The sequence below is a fragment of the Geospiza fortis genome, unplaced genomic scaffold (assembly GCF_000277835.1).
Source record: "Geospiza fortis unplaced genomic scaffold, GeoFor_1.0 scaffold333, whole genome shotgun sequence".
In the NCBI taxonomy this organism is placed as follows: Eukaryota; Metazoa; Chordata; class Aves; order Passeriformes; family Thraupidae; genus Geospiza; species Geospiza fortis.
The window spans coordinates 1,268,766-1,292,456 of NW_005054347.1; the positions used below are offsets into that span (position 1 = coordinate 1,268,766).

General features: G+C 38.1%; 1 protein-coding gene across 1 annotated transcript in view; it reads right to left on the reverse strand.

Moving 5' to 3' along the window:
• Positions 1-23,602, reverse strand: part of ST6GALNAC5 (ST6 N-acetylgalactosaminide alpha-2,6-sialyltransferase 5) — a 113,501-nt gene extending 89,899 nt beyond the window's left edge. Inside the window, exon 1 of the mRNA XM_005423154.2 lies at positions 23,512-23,602. The gene's annotated coding sequence lies outside the window, so the exon portion shown is untranslated. The remainder of the gene's footprint in view (positions 1-23,511) is intronic.
• Between the last annotated feature and the right edge of the window lie 89 nt (positions 23,603-23,691).

The window sequence follows — 23,691 nt, forward strand, 5'->3', positions numbered from 1 at the left end:
AGAAAAACTGTTATAAAAACAGATTGTTAAACAGTTGAATTTGTCATGGTCTCAAACTAAAAAACCTTCACCTCATTCTAAAAAGCATCAGTAAAATGAAAATAATAATTTTGGGTTTGTAAGAAATATCTTGGCAAGCAGTGACAAAATAAAATCACCTTATTTTATTAAGTCTTCACTACTTCAAGGCTGCAACTTCCACTCTATGTTCCACCACCTCTGAGTGCAGGAGTAGTCAAAAACAAATTGATGCAAGGATGTGAGAGAAAGGGCACAGCAATATTTCCTCCCACTTCTCTGAGCTGGCTTGCAGTAGTCTGAACTACAACTAAGTCTGAACGTGACCTAATACATGGCAAGGCAGACCTCTTTTTATCATATCTTGCACACCAGAGGAAACTCAGACTAAAGAATAGATTCACCTCCCTCTCAGGAAGCCAAACCACCGGTGACCAAAAGGCCACGTGAGGCAGGGCACGATGCCGGGGTGTTTGTGAGTGTGTTTGAGTCACATGCTTGAGGAGTATTGCAAGAGCTGGCAAAAGCTGCTGAAGATTATCATAAGCCTTGTGCATCTCTGCTGGTTAAGCTCTGAAAGGCACTGCTGCTTGCAGACAGTCCTGGGGGTGTTTGTGAGTGTGTGTGATCTCTTCCCTCCAGAGATCACTGCCATATATTACACAAGTTTCTAGGAATCATCCACTCTCTTATGACATGGGTACATACTTATACCTGCAATGCCAGGATTTAAAATAAAGGTGCATGAAAGTACTGGGTCTGATGATAATTTGCACTAAGGTAACTGTACCTGCTTTTGGCCATGTTATGAGGCTGTAAATAGGGAGCAAATCTCAGCAGATCTTTTTAAACACTCCTCTCCATTGCTCAACAGGTGTCAGACACTTCATATAATCATAAGAATCAGGCCCCACCAAAAACCAGCACAACATAAATTCAAATGGCTAATAACTACACTTCCAGTGCATTTCAGCAACCATATGGAGATAAATTCATAATGTAATTAAAACAGTTCAGAAATTCAGAAAGTGAAACACTGTATTTGCAGTTTCATTCACAGCCAGATTAAATGGTGTTATTTTGCTCATCTCATAGAAAATTTTATTCATATTTTTTGAGGAAGTGTCTACATAAGCATCTTTTTTGTATAGTTCATGAAAATAACAGAGGAGTAAGACCATTTATTAACTGGAACCTGACAGCGTGTACACATGTGGTCTTATTTGCATAATTCAATTTAACTTCTGTGGAACCACAGACATGAGCAAGCACCTCACGTCTTTAAAAGTTCATAAGATCAACCTATGTCTGTTTTTCTCCTTCAGTATTGTTAAATTTGGTCCAGTGTAACTACACGTGAGTGCTGGGCTGCAAAAGCATAAATTAAGGACTGATGATCCTTCACATACTGGTTTATACTGTAAAATAATATTTGCTAAATAAAAATTGAAGAAAGAATGACCTTAGGCTTGATATTTCCATTACATTGAAAAATCTAACAAAAAAGAAACAAATCCATTTTACAAAGAAAGAATATGAACAATTTAATGCCACTGTATTGACTTGGCAAGGTAATGGAAAAACCAGTGCGTTTGTTTGTAGAAGTTACTATTTTGCAAGTAATTTTCACTATTTTAGCTATTATTTTTCTATTTATTCTCTAGAATTTAGATGGGGAAAATTAGCATTTTTATTCCTTTACACTGTCCTAAAAAATCAAACATATGTGTCTCCTGCAATGGAGATGCACACAATATCCAGGACTTCTTTTATTTAACTAATACTGTCACAGAAACTTTTTAGCTCTGGATGAAAAATTGCATTTCAATGACTTTACAGAATGTCAAAAACTGTTAGGTTAATAAAGCAGATTTTTAGCTACTTGGCTTTATTCTCCTGTGCATAGCTCTCACTACCCCTATTTTCCTTCATTTGATCATGAGACTAGCAATAAAACTTCACTTCACCTTAATAAAACAGAGTCAAAGCACATCATTTAATATATTTCTATTTTATTTTAAATAGACACTGATTACTGATCTGAAAACATATCATTCTATACCGTTGTACCTTTCTGCCTCATTTTTCCATTTATATCCATTGTTGACTGTGATGGAATTATGCTAGCAAAACAATATGATCCCAGCCTTGAGAAGGTGTCTCTCTGCTAGGTCAAACAATTTGCCATAATGAAAATTGCAGAAAGAAAATAAGTGCATTCACTAAACAGTCAAGAACATTGGCCTTTCTTCTCCATGCCTCATGATAACAGATTGGCCTTGCCAAGTTCCATCACAAAAACATTTTCATCTGTAGAAGATATTATAATTCTTGTTTTGAGTGATTGCTTTTAGATGACACACAGCAATAAATATGAACTTTATTTTATTTAGTGACCAGCGCTTCTGAAAGCCTGCAAGCCGACTAGAGCAGCAGAATATTGAATACATAAAACTGCTGTTAAAGAAGGTTAAGGCTGTGTCATAAACTATCTAAAATGTTATTATTATTTCAAGCTCAAGCTGATATGCTGGTGTACTGTTGGGAGAAAAGAAAAGAATACAATAGCAGGAGTAAAAGCAGAGTCAGTCAGAAAAAGTCACTGTAATAATGACTTTGGGATTACTCCAATACAAAAAAAGGGCAGATCCACTGTGGATTACAGTCAACATCAGTGATACCATATCAAAGTCATTCTACTCCCAAGCCACAGGAAGTTTTCTTCCCAGCTAATAGTCTAGAAGATGCAAGGATCGGCCTCGTTTGCAATTAATACAATGTGAACGAGAGCCGCAATTTGGGAACAGAAAGTTAAACTACATTTCTTCCATATTTTCTGTTTCCACTACTACTTTTTACATCTGGAATGTAGTTGATGGTAGTTCATGCAGAACAGGCAGAAAAAAGGTCCTGTTTACTGCACAGATACTTCAGTTGGATGAACAAGCACGAGTTGTTATAGAATTTACCGTTCAAATTACAACACCTTTGTACACATGCACTTCTCTCCCACTCCCATGCAGCATCCGTGGGAGTGGGAACCTTTTCAAGGTTCTTTGGCTCCTTAAGCCTTAAAAATGTTGTTGGGCATCCATCAATGCCACAGAAGCACGTTCCCAGATCCCTGCTATGTGTACTTTTATTTGCCCCCATAAAAGCAGGCTCAACTCTGCCTTTCAGCACTGACTTCAGCACTGTCTGGTAAGAAAAAACCATTTACCTTTTCCAGAAAGTTGAGGAGCAGCCCCCTACTTTCACAGAGCTTGGCCAGAATACAGCCTAGCCCTGACATTACTTCTAGCACATTTTAGAGATCATGATATATTCCAAGTCCCCATCCAGCACTCAAGCTGCAGAACAGTGACACAGCATTCTGTTCCTCCCCTTGGGAAGCACTTTGCCTTCACATTCAGTTTATGGATGATCCTAACTCTATCAGTAAAATTTCACCTATGAACTTGAGCCTTAAACAACTTGAACTTTACTCATGTATGAAAAAAACTGTGCAAAAGCCTTGCCATTCTTTTCAGATTTTGCTGCAGACTATTCCCCCAGCCTCACAGGCCTACCCACAGCTCCTACAGGGTGACAGGAATTGCCTAAGGCTCATGGGCAGGTTTTAGGCGGCACAGCCAGCCAGGAAGAGTTTCAGCATTTGCAGCCTCCTCTTGATAGCACTGCTGAGTTGAATTGATGACTTCTGCACAATTGTGCTGTTATAGCCATAATGGTTGGTGGGTAAAAGAGAGAAGATGATGATACTTTTAACAACTCTAATGAAAAATGTAAATGGGAATTATTTCTAGCCTGTGTGAATTACAAGCTCTATTTATTAACTAAGTGTTATGGCTTGCAGAATGGCTTGTGATTTACTTGTGAATTGTACATCTGGTTAAAACATCTGAAATTCACAATCTGATAATCTGCTGACTGTGATACTCTTGGATTTCAAATCAAGAATATGTTTTTCTTCTACCCAGTGCCCCAAAGAGCTAAAACTGGGGAAAAAATAATTACATATTTTCTACTACCTATTTGCTTATATTAACATTAATCCCATCATATTTTTTTCCCCAAAATACTAGCTGGTGGGTTTTTTCTCTCATCCTTTCTATCTCCTTGAATTTTATAATCCAGGGATCCTGGAAAGCAAAGCCTGTTCTGTAGCTGCAAAGCTGACAATTGCAGTAGAAATTTGCTACATCTACTTTGCTCAAAAAGAACCCCTCCAGAAGAGAACAGAACAACTGAATGGCATCTTCAACACCTTGGCATATCTAGTATAACTGCAATCTGGTGCCAGGCACTGAAAGAATTAATTACCCGCTACCTCAGCACTGGAAACATGATGATAACAAGCAGATAAATGTCATGTACACAGACATGATGTGGTAACAACTTTCTCCTTTGATAATGATGTAGATTTGAGCTGCAATTTAGAAGTAGGAATCAGAAGGTTTTTCTTTGCCTTCCTCTGTGGAAAGTCTACCTCCACACAGAAAATAACAAGCTGATTTTCCTTGTGACCTCTTTTCTTTCTGTTTTTGTCTTCAGTGTATGCTCTACAATATGGGAAGGAATTTGGATGGTAAAAACCTTTCTCTTTAAAAGTATTTATATAAAAATCTATTTTTTTCTATAAATCAATCATACTCCGTATCATATTATTTTTATTATAATGTGTGAGGGAGAAGATAGGAGATACTGCATATACTGATAGGAAATGCTGCAATTTTAGGTTAATCACTGAAAAAAATTACAGCTTGGTAATGAGGTTAAGAATGAAAATGTGGTCTATAAAAAAACCTTATGTGATATACATTTCAAATGCAGTTTTAATCAACCCCTTATGGAGGAGGATGAAATCTAAGTAATAAAAATGACATACTGCTTATGAAAGTTTTAAAGTGACATGAAGTTGTATCCTAAAAAGAGGCTGAATAACCTCACAAATACTTATTGGGTATCATGTATCAGCTTTGCCAGGAAACTGATTGGGGTTGACAGTGGTTGTTACCAGCAATTTACAGGACAGCTTCTCCATGCTTGTCAGCAACAAAAACTAATGCAAGTGTTAATATAGGTGTCTTAAAGCCATTTTTCAGTGTTATTTTAAAAAAGCAAATTGTGACCAGATATCACACAAAAACCAGATAGATGACAGTGTCTTACAAAAAAAAAAAAAAAAAAGGATTCCTAATGGTTTTTACTTATTTTTTATAATAAAACTTTGTTATTAGGTCTAAATGCAACATTTCAAATCAAGAAGTCCCTCTCACACAAATAACAAATAAACCCTAACATACTTATTAACATGCCTAGAAATGCCAAGTAATGAAGCAAGGGGCATTGGAAAGGTTGTTTTATTACCACAACTGTGGCTAACACTAGGAGCTAGGCTTCTTTTACAACAAAGAAAAAGCCCAACAAATTTAACATGACAAAAGATAAATCAGTGCTCTTGAAAAGCTATTAAGCCATAAGTGTTAATTTCCCTTAGTTAAATCTTTGCTCCATCACCTTGTTATATATGAATCATTTCATAAAAGTGAAAAAATGGTGCTTTAGAAATATTAAAGTCATAGTTTTATGGCTTCTTGAATAGGTCAGGTTCTTAAACTTTCAGTAAAGGGTATCTAAATGCAGCTATCTTTATAAAAGCTAAAAAAAGATGACAAAGTGCAGTGGAGAGAATCTGTGAAAAATCAAGAATACAGACATATCTCAGGTCTCATTGACTTCTAGAAACATTTTGAACAACAGCTGTAGCCACTGGGGTGCTGTAATGACATAGCCCATTATAAAAAGTAACACTAAGTAAATGTAGGAGTGGAAATTTAACAATTGGACGTTTAATGGCTGCAATTATGGCAAAAGAATAATGAACCTATTAGACAGAAGAACTGGCAATTACTCTAAGGCTTATTGCAATACAGCTGTGAAAAAAGTAATACAGAAGCATGCTTAAAAATGGTTATTAAGGGGGGATAATGCATTCTGTTTACCTTGACAGAAGCAATTTTTCTTCTGAAATGAAATGGAGCTTTTTGGCTATCAGACATGGGAGCTCAGATGTGATGGATCCTGCTATTTAAAGGTAATGTATTTTCAGATATGCTTTTCTAGGTATAAATGATGTCTACACAAGACTATAACAGCTAGATTTATCAGTCAACAAACAGACAGAGCAAGATGTTTAAGAATATGCAGAAATGAAAAATAAATAGCATGCAAAAATTTAAGGTACCCTCTAAGCAGTCTAAGTAGCTACTGTTCATGAATGGAAATATTAAATATTAGTTGTCTCTTACCAAGACAGATTAGGTGCCAGACCCATTAGAGACCTTACAAAATTCCCACATTGGGATTCAGATAAAATTTATTTGGCTAACTTAATTTTCAGCTGTATACATCCAAGTGAGGGTGCAAGGGAATGGAAAGGAGTAAGGAGTGCTCCAGGTGAAACAAGGAAGACTGTAGAGGAAAGCCTCAATTGTCTTGTATGGAAGGGAAATGTTTGATTGAAGCAGTGTATCATTTTTTACAAGCAGCTTCATTTAGACAGCCAGAGGCAACAATTAAGGGTGGGAAGTTGGTGAAAGTTTTGGTACAAGATACAGGATGTGTCATTTGTCCACATATTAAGTGATCTGACAGAAATTCAGAGGACAGCCATTTCAACCTTGCCCAGGCCAATGATTTAACTGGTGACTGTGTTAAGTATTGTGGAAGTAAAATGCTCCATACCAGGTCATGGAATTGTTTTTAAAACACACATCCTAAGCTCAACTAATAATCAGTATGTGTTGATCAGCTTTCTACTTCATTTAATGTGCCATGACAGATTTATTAAACACACCAGCTCTCAGCCATTCCCACAGAAAGGCCCAAAACTTAAATATGGATTTAAATTGGAATGGCAGAGAGTGCAACCAAAGAAAGGACGTCAGGGCTCACATTTTGTCATTTGGTGCAGATGGTTAGAAAGAAACCAAGATTTGACTTTAAAAGGCAAAGTAAATAGGATCAACTGATTGAGGAATAGAGTTAAAAACCACAAATCATAATGCCTTATGAATGTCTTTTTAAGGTCAGGAACAAAATAATCAAAACCTTACGCACTAACAAAATTCTTGTCACGGGCTTTGCCCTGACCTTCCTAAGATCATGGAAATGAATATGTACAAAAAATGGGGAAAATCTTGGCTTAAACAGCATGACAATTAGCAATCTGTGTGTATTTGGTTCAGGTTCTGGGACTAACTTTGCCTGTTTTATGTAGCTATGGCTGCTCAAAGCAGTGGAAAAACTGCTATGAGGGACCATAAAAATGTTCCTGTTTGCTCTAAGTGATCACTCAGTAGGTAATTAGGCCCAAGGCCAGTGTGTGAACATGGGTATGGAAAAGTGGCTTTGAGCTTTGGCTTAGTTTCCTAGCATGGGAATTAATTTTGAGAATGAAAGGGTGAATTGGAGATTGACCTACTGACTTAAATAGATGTCTGTCTAAAAGCAACATGAAATGAAAATCAAGCTATTTTTAATGTGTACCAAATGTCCCCCTTGTGCTGTGGCACTTTTGTTACAAGCTTTGGTTACTCCATAGAACTGGTTCCATATACACATATTCCCTGCAAACTTTCCTCAGGAAGTGTCAGTTGCTGAACAGGAGTGGGGACCACATAGGCTATGGAGAAACATGTTCTAGAGATAGCAAAGACCACTAAGGAGCTCTAAGGTAAACATAACCCTGTATTTCTTGTCCAGAGTCAGAACTCATTTACTTCTGAAATGCAGGCTGTTTATTTATTCCTAAAATATATAGATATCTATATTAATAGATGACTTGTGAATGATATAGTGAGAAAATACAGTATGATAATCACCCTGAAAGAGAAACTATATTTACCTGTAAGCGTACCCTGAAGTTAGTGGTACTCACACCACCACTTCTAAAGCATGCCTGCCAGACAAAATGTTGTGATGCTATAAATTATGTCGCTTTCCCCACATACCCTTCTTCCTTGTTTCCTTCATCTTCCCCAAGATACTGCTCTACAGGTTTCAGACCATACTTACACTGGCAGTGCATTGCATCAGCATGCAAATTATAGTTACATCCTGCAGTGTGTGAGTGGCTGTTTTGTTAGTACCTCAAACATGAGATTTCTCCTTAGACTGCAGTGTATCCGTGGTGTCTCTGGCTGGGAAGGTGGTGTTTTCACACATTCAACCCAGGCATGACTAAGAATGAGCTTTAAAAGCATAGCCTGTTTGATTAGTGTTGATCTGCACATCAGAAACCAGTAAATAGAAAATACAAGAAGGTGAATATGAAGGAAAGTGGAAAAAAACATACCATGAAAAAATGCCATTAAAGCAGGATGTTATCCTCAGTTGTCATCTGCTGAGAATATATTTGCTCACCAAGCAATAAATAAACATATCCTCAGGTTCCCTGCTCTGAAATGATGCTAGAGAAAACCACATTGCTATTACAATTGAGTTTAGGCTATCATTTGGTTTATGGCAAAGAGATGGCAATAGTTAACTATCTCTGGGAGGAATGATTCATTCAGAAGGAGGTACAGTATTTTGAAGACCTCCCTACAAACTTTTCAGCTTCTCAGAGATGATGCATATTACACAAGACTAGAGAAGAATAGACACTGTCTTTGAAGAAGCATTAACATGCAGTGCCATCTTTTAAATGTTTTAATTGCTGGTATTCAGCATTTGTATGAGTCAGACAGTATGTTTATATCAATTTTCTCGTTCTTGCTAACTTCCTTTTTCCTCAGAAATTGCTGAGAGGAGTTTGTGCTTTTTTTCTTTACAAGCTGTACATATTCATCTGGGTGCCCCTCTGCTCATTATCCTTCAGAGAGAAAGCCCTTGCTCTTATACCTTCTGAAACTTCTTACAATGTGTGCTTTTTCTAGCATGATTATCTTTCAAATAGTACAGAAAGTCACTGTTAAAAAATACAAGGACTACAGCAATGGATAAAACAAGACTGGGTAATTTTTAATCTTCTTGAATGTGCTAATATAATTGATTCCTGAATTCTAAAAATTGTCATTCGGGTAGTCAATACATTAGGGACGCTATAAAGCTTCCCTTTTCTTTTCTTCCTTTTTTTTTTCTTTTAAATTCTCCAGATACAGCAAACCTTTTTAAATGAGCTGTAGGTTTTCCTGGTTCATTTAGCTCCATCTGTCTGCTCCAAATATGGTCTCATTACGTGGTAGACTGTCTACAAGTATCCTCTTTCTACAGAAAACCTTTAAATTAAATGTTACCAGAGTATGAGAGCTTGCTAACCAAGGATTTGCCCTGTTTTCCCAAGAGGTTCTTTGCAAAGAAACATTCTCTTAAAAAAAAAAAAACCAGAAGGAATTCCACTTACTGCGCTGGGGCAACTGTGCACTGAAATACAGTTGTGTGAATCAGTGCAATCCAAGGCTGGCCCAACACCACACAGACATCCCAGCTCAGATCTGGAAGCAGGACAGGGTTGGTCAAATGTGAATCCCTGCTGTGACACTAAGGGGGTGTTTTGGATCCAAGCTGCTTTGTGCACACCTATGTAGGTGTTACTAAATTGGAAGACAGAAACTATACAAGGCAAGATACTTCTGTCAAGATGACTAAAAATACATCCAAAGGTGTGTCTGTGAAAAGCACAGTGGGTAGTGAAGAAAGGCTTTAAATGGGCTGAGCAGAATATCCACAATATTCCTGCCATTAGCTACTCAGTATGATGAGTGGGAAACATCAGATCAAATGGCTGATGTAACAGACTCTCTCAGGTTTGGTCCATCAGAAGTTAAGCATTTCCTGTCACCAGAATACAGCATCAAACTCCTAATTGAAATAAATTATAAACCTCTGAATTCTCACTACTTTGGGGAAATAATTATGAATAATTAGCTCACATATTTTTTATGATTGTCTGTATTTTTTTCCAGACAGTAAAAGGGAATTCTATGCATGGCTGCATTTTTTGAGAGTGCAACTGGACTATATTATTTATAAGACAAGGGCATTACTTGCATTCATCTGTGCTTTAGAACTGGACTGGCACCATGATGTTGTTGTTTAAAAGAAAAAACAAATCATGCCTCCCAAAGTTTCACAAACTTAAAGTACATCTGCAAACATCAGAAAATGTTTGGAAAGTTTGGGTAAACTCAAATTTCATGAGAATTGTTTCTCCCTGATTTGAATGCATGAGTCATGTAATTGCCAACGAGTGATGAAATAGGGAAGCAGGTGGTAATGTCTGCACACTGAGTTATGAGTGCAGTTCTGAGGCAGGATGCTTTTCAGTCTGTAGGAGAGTTACTGGGAAATGTGACAGACCAGGTTCTGTCAGTTACTGGACAAACAGAATAGATCTGAAAAAGCTGTTTAACAGACCAGCTAGAAAGCTACGTTAGAAAGTCTGTTATAAAAGAAAAAAGATGATTTCTCAGATAGGAGATATGAAAGGCTCAAAAAATACAAAGGATTCTGAGGGGTCCTATTATAATCTAGCTCATCCAAAGATAAGAGAATAAGGGAGATCAGAGAGATGTATTTGCAATGAGTGAAAAAAAAAAAAAAGTCACACCCTTTTTATTCTGCCCAGTGGCCTCATTAAAAACAACAAACTACCTTGTTATAAAACTGAGATCCACTGTCTGTGTTCTTCCTAGCACAGCCTATTGTATTGCATGACATTTGCATATTCCCATCAAATTTAGGCTGCTTGCAGATCTTTCTAAGCAGCATTATACCACAAAAAGTAATGCACTAAATAACCAGTAATACACCATCCTTTTGACTGAAGACAAGAAATGGAAAGAAAAACAGGTATATAGTCTTCAAAAACACTGTTTTGGAAACTGACTATATAACTACATTGCATTTCTGAAATGTTTCTTATCAGTGTTTTGTATGTGCTGCTATTTTGACTGCTATAAGAAATAAAAAAGGAAAAAAAAAAAGAGGCTAATGAGATGGAAGCTCAGCTTCTCCAGTTCAGCTCAGGATCAGTTCAGAAATTAACAGCACCATATGATACACATACGACATAGCTGTAAATCATGGGAAAGCACTGTGGAGTATTTACAGTGCAAAACTCTTCACCTGTCATAAACTCATCAATCCTGTAGGCTGGTTGACAGGCAAATCATATTTCAGGTTACAATGGAAGTAATTAAAGCTCTCTTTATTGCTGGGTCACTAAAGTAAAATAATGAAATTCAGTAGAAGCATTGCTTACTGTGGGAAGCATTCAGGAGTGCTCTGCCATTGAGATCAGTATTTCTGACTTGTCCATTTTGAAAGATGATAGCTGTGTACTGAAAGCTAAAGGCAAATGTTTTGTCATTGGCTTGTTGCATTACAAGCTCCATTTAGGACTAAACCATCCGTACAGTGACAGGAGAGAGAAACCATGTAAAGCACTACAAACTTGAGAGTCATTGTGGGATCTCAGCTGTGTGTCTCATCCTCAATGAAAGAGAGTTTCCAAGCAGTAAAGTCTTTGAGCAGACTTCAGAAAGCAACCTGCACAGGAAAGAAGTGATATTCTCCTGTGGTTTACTCTGAAAGCTGCAGTTTGTCTACCTAAACTCTGAGTTTTCACTGTCTGAAAAGTGAGATCCATTTTATTGCAACTAGGAAGCAGAACTAACTGGAAGAAGAAAAGGCAGGAGGGATCTATTTGGACCAAGGTTGCTAAGCAGAATGAGAATCAAAGGTGAAGCAAGATCGATCAAAAAGAATTTTCTTGTCTTCAGATTTTCAGTGCTCTAAAGTCTTTGAGCAAAAAATGTCCCAAGGATTAAAAAATGCCTTGCCAAACATGGTTTGTGATTATTACCTCAGTACCAGCCCAGGAACAAGCTGAAGTTGCTAGGCTTTCTGGTTCTGTCATGTCTTCCAGTGCATCAGGGCAAAGCAAACTATTATAATTGTCTTGTACTTTGCTTTATATATTCCTACATCTCTTAATGAAAAGCATAACAAAACCAATTCATACCCAACAAAGAACAGCCTAGCAGATTCCAGCATTTGTGAAATGTCAAGTAGATTTGTATACTCACAGAATCGAGAGCATATTTCTAGATCTAAAAGTCTGACCAACAAAATAATCTGGATGAAATGAGAATTCTTACAAACTACTAAATTACTAACCATCAGTGTTCAAGAATCTACTTTGATCCTGCATTTGCTGTATTTCTGATTCTTAATGGACAGACTTCTGTGACCAATGTGCATAAGGAGAAACAATGGTAACTGTGTCTGTAGGAGGAGTGGCACATGCAAATAAAACATTCCTAGAGACAAGGTCGTTGCAAAATTGCATACAGGTCTACAGCCCTCTGCTCTTCACTTTTGTTTAGAAATAGTTCTCTTTGGCTAAATTAATTTCTTAATGATTATCAATTATGATACTTGTTGCTGGTTTCTGTTACACTTCCTGACCTTCAATACTTTAAGCTAATGTATTACCTCATTAAAGTAATCAGACCACAGCACTTCCCACCATCTGCAATTTACTTTTACAGCGCTGAGTGCAGAAGCCATCATGTTTGTGTTGTCCACTATAATAACAATCTCCTTGCTATGTACCTTTTACTTCATTATTATAATGCCCATTTTCCAACAGAAAAAGAAAAAATGCTGGTGGCTATGAGAAAATTGTACTTGCTGAATACAAAAGCAAGGTCAGCTTTTATGAAAAATGTGAATTTGACACATTAGGGAGAGGCATATCCTTTATTATACAAGTGAACAAAGTAAGGACAAAGAGCCCAGCTTTGGGTGCACAAGGCCAAGTAAGGGGTGGTTTCCCCCCTCAAAAATTGTAATAGCTGTTACAATAATATATATTACTTTTCCCTGAAAACCTTGCCTTATCTGTATTCTTAGACCATCATAACAACAACAGTAATTTTCCCCTTTATGTGCATACAAAACTGAAACCCTGAGGCTTCTCAAAATTCTTTGTAACTTTTCTCTGTGTTGTAGTGTTTATTCACCTTTACACCATAAACAATGCCTGCATACAGACATGAGTGTGCAGCATTGAAACTGCATCACAAGTATTTGATAGAGAAAATGAAGTTTCTCTTGTTAGAACTAGAAGAAGGAGTTAAGTTAGAATGCAATAGTTACAAGAATAGGAAGCTTTGTATTTTTCCAGAAGAATGTTTAATGTCACACAGCAGAGGAAATCCTAAAGAGGGCTTGCTGCATGTCAGCAGCAAAATAGAATGAAATTCTACCTCCAAGAGGCATTTGGACTTGATCATGGAGGTGACAGAGCAATGCAAACAGAAAATGCATAATAAATCTGTGTATGTTTTAAAACTTATAAACTTATCTTACAAGCTGGTTAAATGATATATTCTCTTTGAAAATATTATAGATAAACTTGTGCCAGCTACAGTCCATCAATTTTATGAAATGGTATTTAATGAATGCAGCAGATTCCCACAGCATGAGTACAGAACCATCATGAATAATGGACATAATAAAATAAATACACCTCCAAGCACAGAACAAGCTACTGACTACACCATCACCTAAAAAAGAATAAAAAGAAAAAAAGAGAGTGACTTAAAGAGTTACCTGCAAATATCATTCTGTAAACAAATTTGAATATAAAAGCCATACAGAGTTTTTATCCTTCAAATTTGTATAAAGGATTTGTCATCTCTACAATGATAATCCATTCAAAGTACAAAGGCAAGCGTGCTGAAGGCACTAGTTTGATTTACCAAAAATACCAGGAAATAGGGCAGAATGCAGCTGAGCATAAATTCCTACGAAAAGTTATCCTCAAGTGAGTGATCACCAGGGAGCAAAATACTTGTGCCTCCACTTCATAGAGATATCAAGGAACAATAGTGCACTTATCACTAATCAGTATCATTGCCACTGTACTCCAGAAAATTGTATTTACAGAGGCTTATTGCTTCCTTTATTTTACTGTCCCCAAACATAAGACAGATCAAAAATGGCCCTAAACCTCCCCTGAGCAGAAATAAAAATACACAAAAAATCCCCAAATCACTTGTCTCCCCATTCAGACAACAGTATGAAAATAAAAAATGTATTTCCCTGTGTTTTCCCAGTTCACTGCCTGCCACATTCAGGCCAGTATCACACATTGAAAGATCAGGTAGCTCGTAGTGTGATCACCTGACAGAGCTGGCACAAAGACAGCTCTAGAGCCTGCATTTCCCACCCAGCTCAGGTCGTGTGCCTTGGGCACAGCTCAGGCTGAGGCTGAGAACAGGAGGGCTGAGGCTGCCCTTGCCAGCCGTGAGCCCTCTGGCTCCTCTGCCACCTTCCTCGCTGCTTGAGCATCTCTCTGCTGCCCACGCAGCTCCTCGTGAAAGGGGAATGTGAACTCACAGCGAGAAGGGAGAAGCAAACACCCCACACAGGATCCCAGTCTCCAAAACACTTTACAGATTGGGGAGAGGCATTTCCCACAGCAGACACTGGGTGAGAGCAAAGCCCTTCCTGCATGTGAGCTGGATAGCCTCACCTTAGGGTCAATGCAAATAACCACCAAGGGCGGACGGGTGAAAGGAACCTGGGTTTCTCCTCCCTCCTCTGAAAAGGAGCTATGCTTCAGCGGGAACCTGCCCTCTGGAAATTCTCCCCTTCTGCATTATAACATTATAAATAGCAATTCTTGTTATGTAAAAAATGCTCAACAAGACAGTGAAGACTGAGGCTGAAAAATGCTGGATCTAACTGTACTTCCTAATGATCATTAGTAAAAACTTGGCAAAAGCAGAAAAGGCACACACATGGTCCCATGTCTGGTATGAAGATTAAAAATCCAGAATTTTATACAGCGTGCTCACACCTCAGTTAATGAGTCTTTTGACTTAAGCGTGCTGCTTAGTACCAAAAGAACACCTGCTCTGGATAGCATAGTGTTACCTCCTCTACAGACAGAAAAGTTTTCAGCTGGCTATAGACATGGTAGGGAAGAGAAACTCATTTTATTTATCTGGAAGCTATTGTCTCCTACGCACAGAATTATCAAGGAGAAGGTATGAACTTCTACCACCTGACAGAAGAGGAAAAAAAATGGCAGAGAAGTGGAAGAAATATCAAGAGCAAAGTACTGAGTGAGTGATGTGGATGTTAATTTGAACACAGAAAAGTTGTTTAGATTTTAGGATGACTAAGATGTGTTTTAAGGGATCTCAGAATTAATCAGAGGCTTATTCATGCAAAGCAGTGGTATGCATGGGACCCTATATCAGCAACTGTGCTTTTCACTGTTTCTTTTTTAATGTTTCAGGAAGCCAATTAAAAAACCACAATTATAAGCAATCTGGTTATGTCACTGCATTTCCTGGATGGTAAATCAGTAAAATGAGGCTTGGACTTTGTATAATTGTGCCCATAGATGTCTCCCCGAGGAACTGAAATATACATGGAAAAAGATACATGGGGTTTTGGTTGGGTTCATTTGGAATGAAAAAGCACAACCCTACTGCAAAGCATATTTGTGACACTGGGAAAAAATAAACGTGGTTGTTGCCATCTGGCTCTTTCAAAATGATCCCTTCAGAGATCTGTCTCTGCCTGTTTGTACCACATCCATTGTCATAATATCTGACCATCCTGTGAGACAGCACTCTGGGCAAGAAACATGTAGGATGATATTCTGAAAATTATGGAGATGGTTCTCAGTGAAAATCAGCATAGCAAGATTAATGAATGAAATATGTAGTTTACACCAACTGAGAATCTGCTCTCATGAATTAATCAACTGTTCTTAAAAAACTTTAGAAATACCCTTGTTATGGCTGTTCTGAGTGTGCTCATCTGCCTCAGAGAGTGAGGATAAGGGAAAATGGCTTTTTGCTTTCACCTTCTGAAGACCATTTCAATGTTCATGGACCCTCTCTAAGTCTATTCACACACAAATAGACCTCATGTCAGAAAATTTATGGCTTCATCTCTGAAATTCCCTGTAAAGAGTAGGGCTAAGAGGAGCATGGAAGGGCACCAAAGAGAAAAAAAGCTAAAGATAAATACAGCTACTAAAAGCTAACAGTGAGGTAGGCAGGCAGTCCTTGCTATTTCATGTGCAATATTCAGGAACACAAACAGAATATTGTGCCCTTCCCCTTCGCTGAGCCATCTCTCCTCTTTTTTTTAGGCAGTAATTGCCTAACAGGCTCTACCAAAACTCATTTTCTGATTAAAAGCATTGTGGGCATCCACTCAAGGAACAGGAATAATACCATGTGATTAGACATCCATTCACACCATTCAAACATTAAATACTCACTAAAAAATCCACGAGCAAGCCACAGAAATATCAATATCTTAACAACAAAGGTACTAATAAAATATATTTACCTGATTTATGGGAGTGACCTGGTTTCAAGAATTAAAAGTGGCCACATTGAGCCAATGACTTGCTCCTTTCCTAATTTCATATCTCATCCAAATGATAAAAACTGTTCAAAATATTTGACTGGCCAAGACAAAAGTCCCAAATGAAGTCCACAGAGTTTCTCTGTACAGCAGAAGAAATGCTGTCAACTTCAGGTGATTGTAACTAGTGTTCTACCAGTCTTTGTAAACTGTGCCATTAAGACATACACACAAAAAAAAAACAAAACAAAAAAAACCACACCTGACAAAATCTTTAAAACTAGAAATGGGTTCAGAAATTTTGTTTTCTTAGCAAAACCAGTCTAACATAAGGCAGCTGCAGTACTTACATACTTCTCCAGAACCCACAAAAGGGAGAATGGGAATCTCCTATCTTTTAACTGGTCAATGGTTTCTGAAAGCTTTCAAACTGGTTTTCCATCCAAAATCACAGACCTAGCATTACTGATCCTCAGGTACCTTCTAAAAATTGCTAGGTGATCAGACATGAAGGAGCATCTGCAGCCACCCCACATACCTGGTTTAATCCTGCTCCTATTTAGTCCACCTGAGAGCAGCAGGAGGTCCTTCTGTGCTGCTTTAAGTTTCCACAATGTGCCCCAGTCCCTGCTCACTGCTGGCCCAGCACCAGGACCACTTCTTTTGGCAAAACATGGCTGTGGAAGCCTTTCAGAGATACAGGAGCTGGCACTGGGGTGAAGGACTGGTGGGAATGCAAACATCTGAATTTTGTTGTCTCATTGAACCCTTCCTGGACTCCTCCTCACAGCAGATGATCTGATTCCCATGCACTACTTAAGTAAAAAGGTATGAAATTTGAATCAAAATCAGTCCTATGATTCTCTCATAGTGGCAAATCCACTCAAGCATATTTGAAGTAGGAAGTATTCCTAATTAATTCACACTAACCACAGCTGCCAATAAAAAACCGAAACAACCCAGTACAGAGAATAGGAAATACAGTGACAGCTTTTACAGGTGACCACCAGGTTAATGTTAAAATATTCACAGGAGCTACTCTTGCAAAGGCTGTGAAATGTGACTATTTATCTGAGCCTGAATACTTACTACACATCAAGTCTCTAGTATACTCATTTTTCCTCAGCACTTTGCTATGACTAACTCCTCCAGAGAGGCCTGGTAGTTGATTCTTTCACTACATTTCAGCCACCTCTTAGAACAGTTTCTACTTTTCACTCTTTAGGGATCACTTTTACATCTTTTTTCTAATCACATCTAGCTCCTTTGCTGGAAGCTGATTTTTCTTTCACATTTTTTCTTCAAGAAAAAATATCATTTTTCCAACTACAACCTTTTGTTCCTTTCTCTTCAAATCACAGAATTATTATTCTGTAGCTTCCTCTAAAATAAACCCTTCTATTTTATATAATTACTCACAGATCAAAATAGCAAAAAATGTCTTTCCTACTGTAGTTTTTTAGAGTGTTTCTGATAACTATAATGAGAAAAGGCTTTGTGCTTTGCCTGTATCCTAGCTGGATATTACTTGTATTTAGATCTTGACAAAACAGAGCTTGAAATTAATTTTCATGAGTATTTATTGTAAGAAGAGGACATATTTGAAATTACAATACTTAGATTCTGTTAAGGTGCAATCGACCAGCTTTCAGACAGAAGAACAGAGGCTCAGAAAGAAATTACCTGAGATCCCTGTAGGACTCAACATTCAGTCCAGATCATCAGTTTGTCTTCTATGGAGCAATGCTGATGTACTCCCACACACAATCTGGCCTTGTTCTCTGTGGTACTATTGCACCCAATACTTCTTTTTAACAGGTTTTCCTTTGTCTGATTCAAAGACTTTTTTTTTTTTTTTCATTTCTGATGCATCTCCTGGAGAAGCATAATAATTCCTGGAAACTCTTCCAGAGATGAATGTGCTGAAATTTCACCATGTAGGGGCAAAATATTATATTACATAATATTGAATTTTAGTCCTGTAGCAGAAATTTTCATCTGGAGATATTAGAGCGCTCAAAATGTAATATTCCAACTTCTGTATTCAAGCATCAAGTATTTACCTGTCAAATAAATGCACTTGCAGCTGGACAACTCAGGAACTCCAGTGATATCTGAAACTCATCAGACAATTCTCAGGTTTTTTTCCCCTTGATTTCTTGGGGAAGTATTTCAAGCTAGATTGCACCTATGTATGAGCAGCAGTCCTAAAGCAAAGCAGGGCATGCATGCATCCCACATGCCCAGATAAAACACCTTCTCAGGTTTATTGTCCAGCATTCTGCAGTACAGATGGGGATGACACACAAACTCCACAAGACCCTTTCACGTATATGTCTATGGGGAGCCTTCATTAACACTGGAGCTGAGCCCCTAAAGAGATCACTGGATGTTTTTGCATAGCATCCTCCTGGCCCTTTGCCAAGGGCCATCTCCATGGCCTGTTACAGCCCTGGCACTGAGGTGTTATTTACATCATCTGAGCTCACAACAGCACCAGTGCTTGCATGAGAGGGCTGCACTTACACTAGAACATATTTTCTGACATTGAGTATTCTTCATTAACTTTTAAGCATTTAACTAATTAGATTTCACTTTGGGAAACGGACACTGAGGAGGATGGCTTTTATCCTGGCTCCTACTCAGTGAAAAATTATGGGATTGTGAGCAGCAAATGTTAATCGACTATACAGCAGTAGCTGAGTTCTGCTGCTGCCCTTCTCTTCCTGCTGCCCTTTTTGATACAGAAGGCTGCCATTATTGTTTCATTCCTCTGACCTCTTAGAAGGGCACCACAGAAAGGTCAGGCTGCTCTTTTCTTTCCTCTCCTCCCCATCTGCTGGCAATCCAGACCTCTCCAAATCTCTTCCCATAGTTTTCTGCCACACAATGTCTCCCTGCATACTTTGCTTCTGTTCTTACCTCTGATTTATTTTTCTAGTACTAATACATAAAACACAGGCACCTCCAGTTCGCCAGGTGCCAAGACAACCTCTTAAAAAACAAATGACTGACACCTGTCATACGATCAAACAGAGAAAAAAGCCACAAAATGTGATAAAACCTCCAACGGCTTCACTGCTGCCTCCCCTCAGCCCATCCATGTCTGTGACCAAAGGGGAAACCAGCAATCTGCCTTATAACTGATCCTGAAAGTTAGAAAAGGTGTCCACTGGAATAATAAATTATTGCCTCCATCTTCCCACTTATTTTTGTGTAAGCCTAATGTCCCAATGCAAACAAAGCTCATGTTATCACAGACACACTGCTTGTTTGCATGCCTGTCTACTTTCATTAAGTAACTTGGGATTTCACTGGGTAATTTGAAACTAATTTCACAGAAAAACAAAGGTCTCAAATACAGGCATGAGTTTCATGGAGCTCAACAGCCAGATAATAGGAGAGAGCCCATTCTAGAACTTTAAATGAAGGAAAGGCAGCAGCAGTTTAAATTGTCTCTTTTTGTTCAGTTTGCTCAGAGGGAGGAAGCAGCAAACAGTGAGTGGGTACATATTTATTAACTGGACCAGAAGTCTACACATAACTTTAAACCAGCCAAAGTATCTTTTCTTTGGACCACCGGGCAGGAAAAAAGGTGGTAGAGAGTATGTGAAGAAGCTCTGAAGCCACCTTAACTTCAGTTACCACAACAGAAAATCTCTCTGGAAATATACATGGGATAGGCAAGAGAGGCACAGGGGAGTGTGGAAAAAGATGGAGGACACAGGGATATCACAGTGTATGAAGATTTTTAAGGGGCATGGGGAATGTGGAGCAAAATCAATGTAGAAATGCAGACTGTTAAGGACAAATCCACTGCTAACCAGACTTCATTTCTCCCAGAGCTAGTAATAGGGCTATGGCTTGTGTCCCTTCACTGACAATAAACAGAGCAATCATATCAGACAGAGCTTCTTCTAAGGACTCATGCAGATTTTTTAGCTTTCTAGATCAAAGAAAAAGCTTCAAATGAATCTGGGAGACAATGGCATGAATGGCCTTATGGGGTAACAAGAAACTTCAGCTCTTATTGATACCAGTGAAATGAGATCAATAAATGCAGTCACATAACCTTCAAAAGCTCAGGCAAGCCTAGTTAATTCATTATAAATGAATGTAGCAGCACTTGTTCTGTTCAGGTGTCAACATTTTTAGATTGAGATAATATACTGGAAAAAAATTTTACTGTGTTATTTTCCCAGATAGCCCGACTAGAGTATTTATGCTGCTCCCTGAAACTGTAGAGTTTCCAGAGAGCCCCTGGCCAGGCCAAATACAGGCATCTGTAAAACTGTCCATAGAAATCTCTGCACAAGGAATCAGGCTGATCCTGAATAGCAAAGGCACTGTCTTTATTAATTCAAACATTTTCTTATGAAGAGATTTTAGTACTCTCATTAACATTAACAGCAGAAGAGCAATACCTTGTTAAGAGGAAATACAGTAGTGGAAGGAAGAATGCTCCAGAGAGGAAGGTTTTCATGAGGCTTAAAGATCCTTGGCACAAGATACAAATGAGAGAGACTTCTGTGTCTCAGAAAAGTTACCGCTCTGCCCACAGGAGAAATATGTCTGACTCTGAGTCAATTAAATATGCCCCCAGGCTTGATTCCTATAGCCAGCAAGTTGGATGTTCACTATTCCTTATACATTACAAATTATGAATGTACTAATTTTTCATAACTCGGATGTGAGGAGCGCTGCTTTGTAAAATCCAAAGCAAACATCATATATGGGTTTCCCCATATATGATATACAACTGACAGATTTGTTCAACAGAAATAAGTAAATTTGGAATAAAATTCAGAAAAAAATATAGATTTCTTACTTGTTCATTTCCCAGTTCACATACATTATCAAGCAAAACATTATTGAGTTAAATTATGCAAGTAAATTTGAGTCACCAAAGTCAAAAGACAAGCCTAATGTACCCTGAATCTTCTTTTTGTTCCCAGAAGTTTCAAACCTTTAATACCAAGGAAAAAAAAAAAATAAACAGCTATATGGGGGCCTGATGATATCTGATCTAGTGCCTGTTGTGTCCCATCAAACATGACTATAGGCATACTTAAAGGCAGGGCATGGGAGTAATAAAAAGGATTCTTTCATGCATTCATAGCTAACAGCTTTTATCAAGCTAGCATGTAGACTGATGATGGGAAGAGAGTTTAAATACTTGGTGACTTGTCACATTGAAGCCTTCAACTGTTTGAAATAGTAGATTATTTTCAGACAGTTGCTGCTGTTCAATTATGCATTTTTGTTTTGTGATGCATATAATCAGTCACCATACTCACAAACTCAAGATTTCCCAATGAGACAAGTTTTAAAGATAGGACTTCTATTGCTTTCCTGCCTTATCAAAATGGTAGCAAGGAACACACACTTTCAGCAACAAATATCTCAGAAATATCCTAAGATAGCAATCCTGTGTTCCAGATAGAAAACTGTTTTGGGGGCTATCAAACTCCAGACCAAAAGCGTAATGCACGTATCAAAAAGAAACTATGCAAAATAATGAACCTTAAGTTCTATTGTTCACACATTGTCAACATTATCAACCATTTTGGTGACCAAAACAGGAACAAAAAACCTTTAAGCAGGGCTACAAACCCTCCTCCCAAGCAGGAAAAGAACCTGTTCCCAGTCAAGAGGAATGGGCAGTGTTGCAGCTGTCCTTTGTGGTACCTTTGTGTACCCCAGCCTCTGACAGCCCATCAGCACCAGCTGCAGGCACATCAATGGTCACATACCTCCTCTAGGAAACAACTGACCTTGTGCCTGCACAAACCTGCTGTGGCACAAACCCTTTCCATTTCTAGTAAATAAAAATGAGACATGTACAGGAAGTCCACCTAGACTTGCCCCATATATCCCACCAAGAGCTTAGATTCTTTTGATATATTAAAACCAGAACTACATTAAGTCACTGAGAGACTGAAACATAATTCTTGATCAGGAGATGCATCATGATGGAGGCCCAGGCAGTTTGGGGATGTGAGTGCAAATCATGAGCTCTCAGCTTGTGGATGCAGTCACAGCAGTATCTAAGATTTCAAGTCTTACAAAATTTAAGGGAAAAGAACACCAAAATGCAGATCCAAGCTTCATCTGGTACATTCCACTCTATTAATATTGTGTGGGGATATTCCCATAGGATGAGGAGCATGTCAAAGATGGGCTATCTTTGCTTATGCATCATTGCCCAGAGGAGAGGGATATCAACACAGTTTTTACATTTCAAATCTTTGTTTTGCTTAACATCAAAGTTATTTCTAGAGCCCCCTTGTGAGAATCAAGATGTCATTATTCTGTGTGCTGAATGGGGAGTTTGTGAACAACCCGATTCTGGCCTGAAGATTTTTCCCTTCCCAGACAACATGTATATAGCCAACTTAAAAAATAACATTTCATGCAATTCTCTTTGTTAGAAATGTGCCCAGAAAACAGCCCATTAAATCTGAATAAAAGGTCAAGTCTCCATTTGTGTAATTACGTTTTTTTCAAGAGAGATCAGAGAGAACTGTGGCAACATATTGTGGATTAGTATCTGCCACCATATGGCACTTCAAAATGACAAACAGAAACAATGCATTTACTTTGTTAAAGAAGCAAATTCTAACCCATTTAAAAAACTGTTTTACAAAATCAACCCTTGGTACTAAAGACTAGGAACCTGGGGACATTCTCTTCTATTGCTGTTCAGATACAGAAATATACGAGACCATGTCCTGAGATATTCTTTTTTAACTTCTGATTATTTTAGATTCTTTTAATTAGTACTAGCTAAGAAATCTTTATAGTATCTCTATGCCTAAGGAAACATTTGAGTTGATTAAATACATGCTTAAAAGGTAAAGCAAAGATACCCATGTACAAAGGTTTTGTAGTTAGCCCTATTGAAATAATGGGGAAAAAATCCAGGAAATTTAAATGGGACAAAGTCTTTATATCAGGACTGCTGACAGAAAACAAAACCAAAGCAAATTGCCTCTCCTCCTCACTGCTTCCCCTTCCTACAAATCACGAGATAGACTTAAAAATTAAGAATACGAAAGGAAAGAAAGGAATTTATATTTTTACCTCCTCCTCCTTTTGAACTGCTGAAATGTACAGAGGTCTGTTCCGAGGTCTCGATGCACGATGAACTGCGGGTTTTGGGGGGTTGGGGTTGTTTGTTTGTTTCTTTCTTTCTTTTTACAGAGCGTTCTCAAAAGAACCAAGCCTTCTGGGGAAAAACCCGACTCAACAAAACTTCGTGCA